The following is a 9067-nucleotide window of genomic DNA, read 5'->3' on the forward strand; positions in this document are numbered from 1 at the left end:
TACATGTAACACGTGCATATTCTGTGCAGCAGTACTGCTTCAGCAATGCTTCAGTCACTTTTTGGGTGGTATTCCAATACCCAAAAAAATCTTTGCACCCCAGAGGTGTGAACACCATTCAAAGTCTGTCTGGCAAGGCAGTCAGTTGAAATCTTCGTTTTGGTTGTGTGACATTTCAAGTCAAATTCTTGTGGATGACTGCATCATGTTATCTCTTCCAGATACAAAATCACAAGACTGTTCTATTATTGCATTTTTCCTCCTTTAGGCATGCAGCAAGGGGGATATCAAGAACAAATTATCGTCACTGCTTGCTTGTGGCTTCTGAGGACATGTATGAAAGGAGTAGAAAATAAATATCAGTGTTTGAAAAGATTGGTGTGTTTCGCTAACAGGTACATACTTTTTTATCCCACTAATGTTCAAGTTTACATCAGAACCCTACCAGAAAATGTTTAAAAATACTGGAGAAAGTGGGTAAATGTCCCAGGATGTTTCTAGGTCAAGCAACAAAAAGGTGGAAAAAAGTTACAAGGATGTTTCTAAAATGGTTAGTAAACCCTGCTTTTAACGTTTGAAGGATGTTCATTGATCGTTTAAAGAAAGTTTGTAAATAAAATTTTTATTTAATATCGGCCTTGAGCCGTCCCCTTCCTTAAAATAAAGGCTTTATTCATTCATTCATTCAATATCGGAGGCCAATAGTCGACAGAATATTGGTATGAAGTATTTAGGAAGTTTAAAAACGGTTTGAAAACTTTCAATGGACCGTTCGTAGGTTCTAGTAACATTTGTCCCAAAAACTTTAATTCAAAGTCACTAAAAGTTTTTGTAAGGGAAACACTTATTTCGTGCGAAGACTTACTTTACGAGAAAATTGCGTTGAAAGGGTCCGAATACCTTTATTGCAATTCAGATATCCCGCCACCAAACCGGAGAATGGTGACGTTGCATTCGCCGTCACCGCCCTTTGCTGCCGTTGCTGAGTAAAACGGCGCCCGACAGACAGCGCTACAGGTTTTTGCACAAAACGCAATCTCACGGCCATGGAGAAACCGAGCCGCTGAAGCTGCTTTTGGTGTAATGACGTGCACCGTTCTGGCATCCCGCTGCATGACATGGAAGTGCAATTCTCTGCTGCCTGCAGTTTGTGCGAGTTCCGCGAGAATCCAGCCGCAGCACAACGCGATAACGAAACTACTGAAATGCTAAAGCGCGAGCAGCGCAGAGTCGAGCGAAAACGAAATCTTTCCATCACCCGCATCGTTGTCAACGGTCTAATGACAACGAGTTCTTTTTTAATGAAATAGAACTGACAAAGTGGCATTTTCTTCCGTGTAATAATGACAAACTAGTGACAAATTTAAATGAGGAGTTCGTTTGTCATCGGGCAAGCACTAAAATTTCGCGGGAAAGTCTCTAATAGGGTCCTGCAATTACCCCAATTTCCCGATTACTAAGGCTCTGTTCACAATGATATTGGCGCCTTAGATATTCTCGAGCTCCAATCTATAAATTTAGCGTGATTCAATATATGCCTTTGGTGTCCCTTTAAGAGGAAGCGCGTCACCTCGGAGGCTGCTATCTAGATACATTAGAAATGCGAGATATCTTTGCTGAGCAATCATTCCATCGAATTCAGCGAGGTTTATTCCATTCAAAACAAAAAGTGAAGCTCGAGTGATTCTAGGAAGCCAATTTTTTATTTAGGCCATTGATGTTTCATAAATTTAATGGAAAATGGCGAAATTTCAGGACAGGAAACCGTCAGGCTTACAATTCTGTAACTCTGCAATAGAAAATGATATTCAACTTCTGCAAGTTCTTTCTCATAGGTAAAATAATTTAAACTTCATGCATCTATTTTTTCCTACCTTAACCATACTCTGCACTGTTTGTGAAAATTTTCCAGCGCTGAATCAAAATTTTGCTTCCAGGAGTACCTGGAATGCAATTTTCTCCATAAAAAGCAAGAAATTTCATTAAGGTCGAACCAGGGGTTTTGTCAAAAAAGTATTTTCGCCTTTTACATGTATTTCAATAGGCGGCGTCGAAGTTTGTCACGAGTTAAAGCGTTCTCTCAAGAGAAGTTTTAGTTCTGGACCCAACTTCGATTCCCTAGCAGGTAGTGTGAGCCTTCATCGAATTAGATGTATTTATATTTGTCTGTGTGCGCGTGGCACCGTGCTTGTTAATTATGTTAGTAAGCGAAAAGTTACAGCATTTTATACACCTAATAAATCTACTAATCATACTGCGTACAGCTATGTAATAATTTGTTATCGCAATCAACGACTCGCCTTTCTGGCGAAGCTGTTACACTTTACTAAATATACCAAACCGTGACCTGCTGAACAGCAGATAAATCTCTCCCTTGAAGGACAGGCAACGCTGCCATTGCAAACAGACGCCTTCACATGCACCATTTCCAGCAAACAGGAATGATTGTGTCTTAATGCGGTAGCAGTGATGTGAACATTCTAGAGGCATTTTTGCTGGCATCGCCGCTGTGTTGTCTCGGAGTCTAAGCGGGAGAAGAATGAAGGTCCCGCGCGCCGTACGTTTGTCACGAGATGAGCGCTAGGCGTACGAGGGTGAGCCCAGAAGCATGATGGCCTCAATGCCTGCCGTTTTCTCGCACTCCAGATGTGTACGGTCCCGCTATCGCACATGCGCTACCTCACCGGAGTGGAGTAGGAGAGTGGGCATCTCCGCCTCTAGTCCGGTCGTGGCTGCCTACGGAAGTCAATGCGACCACGCGCACCGAATATTGGGGGTCCTCTCTTGCGGCTGCTAGATGGAAGGGCGAGCATGCAAACTCGAGCCGAGATGATTGATGGCATCCTGCGCTCTGGCTTCACGTGTGCCTGGAGCTGGGGGTCGGTGACTGTCGCTTGTTAGCCTCCTCATTCGTTCGTCGCGGCAAGGAACGTTGAAGGAAGCGTGCTCAGTGGCAAGCGAGTGGCGAGGAGGGACCGGATAGAGGCGGAGCAGGAGGATGTGGAGCTGTCTCAGCGTTTCGACGGCTGCCCAGCGGTGGTTATACCAACGTGGACGATGCGGCGGAAGGGTATTCATAGCGTATTCTTGCCCATGAAGTATACACCGCAGACTCGGGCACCCCTTCCGTCGAACGCTGACGGTATGCCGACGTACCAAGGAGTGTATTAAGTGAGGCTCCCACTCTTTGTGGCGGCTACGAAGCGACTCCAGGGAGGCGACGGAAGGCGCCGAGGGAAAGAGTGCGTGCTCTCGGGCAACCGAGTTGCGGGGATTGCCGGCAAGCAAATGGGGATGGGGAGGATGACTGTCACGCACTCACTTCTTCATTCGTTCCTTTTTTGGCGGGCTATTCGCTTACACTGACAATCATCGTCGTTAGTGTCTGCATAATTTTTTTGCTATAGTTTTGTGGCACGGCGAGGTTTGCATAGGTGTATCTACCGGGGGGGCAGGGGGGGGGGGACACTTGCCCCCCCCCCCCCCCATTGTCAGAAGTGGGGGGCAAAGTATGCCATTTGCCCCCCCACTTTCGAAAGCGGGCACTTTCGGCTACACACTGGAAAGTCCAACAAAACTACAGCTGAAGCTAAATTTCCTTGCGTAATGGACTCACCACGTTAGTAATGCTTTTCTTTCTTACGCATCCCCGGTTTGGGCAGCGAGTATTGTGCCTCCTCGTGACGCGCTGTAGTGGGCCACGCAGAAGTCCTGGTGCTGGACAGTTCCCGCTTTTACAAATTACCACCTAACCATACTTGAAAAAACAAAACAATCGGCTTGATATATTTAACCTTCGGGTGACGGCAGAGGTCTGGATAAAGTATTTTAATCAGCCGCTCCCAACGATGGGTGTGCCTTACTGCATGAAATGGTTGGATTATCAAATGCTGGAACTACTGAATCTCCGTCCAGAGAAAGTATACGTAGCGTTGCAGTATAAATATATATCTTATCACCATCAAAAATCTAATCAAACCACTTACAGGTCTAACTGCCGAATTTCTTTGTGTAATCACGACTTATTGCATCTTTATTTATTTATTTATTCATTTATTCATGATACCTCAAAGGTCCTAGAACGGGACATTACATGAGGGGTGGCCACGTAGAAAAATGGCGGGACAGGTTTGGTGGCGTGACTTGAAAGATGGTCTTCAATAGCAGCTTTGAAATGTTGGGGATGATGGTGATGTCACAAGGAAGGGTATTCCATTCTCGGGCTGTGTGCAGAAAAAAAGAATGCTGATACGTGGTGAAATGGGCGCGTGGTAGATACACAGCATTGGGATGTGTATAACGGGAGGAACGGTGCGCTGGAATGATGATTTGATTGCCTGCGGGCAGCGAATGAAAGAACCTAAAAAATAAGAAAGACGAGCACTTTTGCGGCGGGAGGTGAGCGAGGGAAGACACAACCGGGATTTTAAAGCTGAGACACTTGTATTATAGGAGTAGTCAGAGAGAATGAACCTGGCAGCACGGTTCTGAACCGATTCAATGGAATTAATCCTATTAACGTGGTGGTTGTCATATATAGCAGTGGCATATTCTAATTTAGAACGGATTAGGGTTTTATATGCAAGTTAATCTATGCATGATACATCAAAGGTCCCAGAACGGGACATTACATGAGGGTCTGCGAGATGATATGTTGCTGAAATTGACCTCGGTCGAACGTGCAGAGCCATTTTACTGCCAATAGAACGCTTAGCTGAATTTTTTCTAAAGGCCTGTGTCACTTCTGCTTTTATCGATTTCATTTTCAGGCCATTTCTGGATAAGGGCTACCCTACTACTCGTTTGCCGGGAGGAGCAAGAACAGCAGATATTTCATATTTTGAAGAAATGAAGACCACCTTATTGTGACGTGTTCCGAAAATTTGAACTGCGGTGGTTGCTTACGTACTCGAAAAACTGATACTGAATACGCGCTCTCCCCCAGTTTTTATGCTTTATACACGGCATTTAGTTTTTGATCCCGGTATGCTCAGTAAACTAGGCGGGGCACGGTGTTAATATTTATTCGAAGTACGAAACAATATCCTGGGTGACGAGCGATAAATGTTTTTTTTTTCTGTGTAGGTTCATTGGAAGCCTTTGTAGAAAGTTACATATTGAAGTGTGCCAGGGTGCCATACCACCGCTTTCCCCGACTCCTAAAACAATTGCATGATATATGGACTTGAAATTTCATGAAAATAGGGAAAATTTTAAGCGCAATGCGTTGCGAAAATCTCATTTTCCTGCTTTACATTCAAGTGTTGCAGATAATTACTAAACCCTTGTTTTCCAATTTGTTCCCGTGCACCATACGGGATGCGTATAGGTTGCTTCTCCGGTGTCCTCGGTGAGCTAAACAAGGCATCTTGTTTATATCTGGGGATAATGAAATTTTCTGACGAAGTAAGATTTGTATTCATGAATTTCTGCTTTTAAAAATTTCCAGCAAGAAGTGCTTCAAAGCATTACACGGCGACAAGGTTTAAAACGTAAATCTAATATACTGGGTAACTGTTCAAAGTATGCGATGTAATTACAGGAAACTGAAACATTTAGTGCAACTGTCCGAAAAAAAAACAAGCTTCACTAAAAATAGGGTTTAATTCACCAAGTTCGCACACCTCTGCCGTCTTTTTCTTTTTAGTATTGATAGTAATTTATGTTGATTGTACTTCGTTCTGTATAACCTCGACAGTACTATTACCTTAACTAGCGACACATTTATGCTGTAGACTTCAACACCAAGTAAAATTCTTTGTTTAATTAGTAAAATTGACTGCAACAAATGTGCATTTTTTGTGAGCTGCACTGCTGCTACTGGGTTGGATCAGGGACCTCTGGACACTCAATGCCATTTGTCCCTGTTGCACATATAGATTTTATAGCGACAAGAAATAAATGCAAATTCAGCCAGGAGGTCCAAGTGTGCCATGAGAATAATACCCCCGGAACTTCGCGAACCACACCCTACGGAACACAACTAAGATTGTGGCGATCTAGCTTTACTTTACATGGCTGTACCACTGGTACTCGAGAAAAATAATTGACGAATTGGTGGCCGTTATTTTTGGCGACAGGGCCTATCTCACACTGTCAGCGAGGGGGCGATGCATGAAGAAGAAATCTGGGGGGGGGTAGACTGAATACGGACATCTCAATGGATCCGCGCCTGGTGGTAACTGACTGCACGGGAACATCCGTCATGGTGTATGGGACAGATTTCGCTGCTTTGTTTTGAAATGCGAAGGTTCGCTTTATCGCTTCTGCTCAATTTTACAGGTTCAGTGCCTTACACGATAACATTTAGCGGTGAAATGTTGTACACGCTGTAAATGTTGTAAATAGGGCGAATGATGTCGTCAGAGCACTGAGAGAAGACCTATGGAATACTCGTTCATAGAGCAGCTGCAGACGCGAATAGCAGAGGAAGCCAATTAGTGTAAGACGAAGGCCGGGTCAACGTAATAATTTTATTGCAACGCTATTCGTTTTCGCGCTCAGCCTACAGTACTTTTGGCAACAACCGGCCATGACCGATAGAGGGTAAGAAACTGCTCCTAACGATTCTAAATATACATGTCCCATGGGACTTCGCCCTCTCGAGCAGCTGACTAAATGAGGCGGCTAAAGAAGCGAGCACAAGCCGTAATAGGCGTAGAATATATAACAGTTTGCTGTTGCAGCAGTTCTGGTACATAGGCAAAACGTTCATTATTAATGAATTTTACTCTAAACGCACCTCAACGAAAGATCGATGACTAAAACAAAAATTTCGGCTAGGTGGTTACGCACGTTGGCTAAGTAACGGTGCACTAGACAAGGGACGACTGCAGAAACAATGCGCTGATAGTGCTGACTTCCGAACGAGTTGGCGGCACGCAACAAACACCTTTGTATCTTGTTTTATAATATCGTGTGAGCGTTGACCGCGTGGTGTCAGATGCATTGTCGCTGAGAGGGGCGGCGGGGTCGGGGACAGTATGGGTGGGTACACTCTAACGCGGGCAGGCACGTCGATTTCTAGTTCGACTACCACCTGCTGAGTTGTTTGCTTCAGGAGTTCCCCTCGCCGCTGAAGGGTCGCTGACATTCCGTGTCGTCGTCCTTAGCGTGACACTATTGAAAGATTGCATGGGTGTGCTTATTGTGCAGGAGGGAAAATGGAAATCGCAAGCTACACAATCCTCAAGGCTAAACGAGTGCCCCGGAAAGCAACATCGTTGTCTAGTAGGGAGGTGGAAGAATTGCTCACACATCGCTCTCCGGCTTGGTTGATCAAATCTGTTTCAAATTTCTCTCTATTAAATTGATCCTGTACCCTCCTCTTAATGGTGCACTTGTTTGTCATACAAGCAAACAAACCGGCACTGTGCACAATGATAGGACAAGCTTTCTTGCTTATACTTGTAGATGTCACATACTCATGCTCAGCTAAGATTAGCTGAGCATGAGGATAGAATCACCTACAAATGCAAAGCGCAGCAGCAGCAATACGGAGCGAAGGTTGCCATGGAATGCGGCTGCGCACTCGCAATCCAGCCTTACTTATCATTCATATACAGGGTGTCCCAGCTATCATTCAGCACGATTTTAAAAAAGAGGAACCGCGTTACGTGAAGGAAACCTAGTACGTATTGTTTCCAGTACAGTGGAGTAGCCGCCAGTTATTTTTTCGTTACTAAGATTTAATTAGGTAATTGAAAATTAATTATCTAACTCGAGAAGTACTGTCCTAATTATCAAAGTGTCAATGAGAAAGCTGTAGAGCAACATGAAAAACTCCCGATACAGCTTTCTGTTGCTCAATACGTGCTACATAAATGTTTTTCGGAGTTTGAAAGACGCCCGCAAATACACGCAGAATTGCCGCGCGACTGGCCGCTCGAGGCACATTGCGTGTATTCGGGGGCTTCTTTCACGCTCGGAAAAACACTTTTATGTAGCACGTATTGAGCAACAGAAAGCCGTATCGGGAGTTTTTCATGTTGCTCTACAACTTTCTCATTGACACTTTGATAATTAGGACCCTACTTCTCGAGTTAGATAATTAATTACAATTACCTAACTAAATTTCAGTAAGAAAAAAATTACTGGCGGCTACTGCACTCTACTGGAAACAATACACACTAGGTTTGCTTCGCGTAACGCCGTTCCTCTTTTTTTAAATCGTGCAGTGTGATAGCTGGGACACCCTGTATATTGTCATTGTAATGGCGCTACAGCGTTAGAAGCAGTAGTGTTCGTTGCAACGTCGTGAGCATGTAGTGCGATATCACCCGCAGTGGTTGCTTAGTGGCTATGGTGTTGAGCTGCTGATCACGAGGTCGCGGGATCGAATCCCGGCTAATGAGGCTGGATTTCGATGAGGGCACAATCCGAAAACATCCGTGTACTTAGATTTAGGTGCACGTTAAAGAACTCCAGGTGGTACAATTTATTATGAAGTCCCTCACTACGGCGTGCCTTATAAACAAATTGTGGTTTTCGCAAGTAAAATCCCATAATTTTTTTTAAAATTTACTGCGACATAAACCTAGAATTTAACAGAGTTGTTTTTGAGTCATATGGCGAAGAAACAGCGTTTTGAACGTGTCAAGAGGAAACAACAGGCACAAACCCTGGTATCTGCCGTCATCTCTTATTCCCCATCCTGAAGCGCCATTTCAATTCTCACGGCTGTACTTCGAAAGCAACATTAAAACAAATAGAGTAGTTCCCACAGTGACCCCGAAGGTGTTACAATCGCGTGAAAGGGATGTTCGCACTCACCCGCTCTCCTCTATCTCGTCTTGGAAGGTAGCCCAGGCAACCGGTACGTGCGATGAGTCGGCGGCAAAGTGGGCGGCTTGTAGCTGGCCGTCATGAATGATAACCTCTTGCGTGTCGCCTGCCAGCGTCGCCCAGGCGGATTTGCTGCCAACGTCTTTCGTCAAGGCCAGGGAGAACAGTGCACATGTGATCAGTTGAATGATGGCCCCATCACGAGAAATTCGGTGCATCACGAGCTGCGTCAAACAGGCGATCACACTAAATGAGGTTCACAAGTGAAATTTTTTTATGTTTA

The sequence above is a fragment of the Dermacentor silvarum genome, chromosome 7, assembly GCF_013339745.2.
Source record: "Dermacentor silvarum isolate Dsil-2018 chromosome 7, BIME_Dsil_1.4, whole genome shotgun sequence".
Lineage (NCBI taxonomy): Eukaryota > Metazoa > Arthropoda > Arachnida > Ixodida > Ixodidae > Dermacentor > Dermacentor silvarum.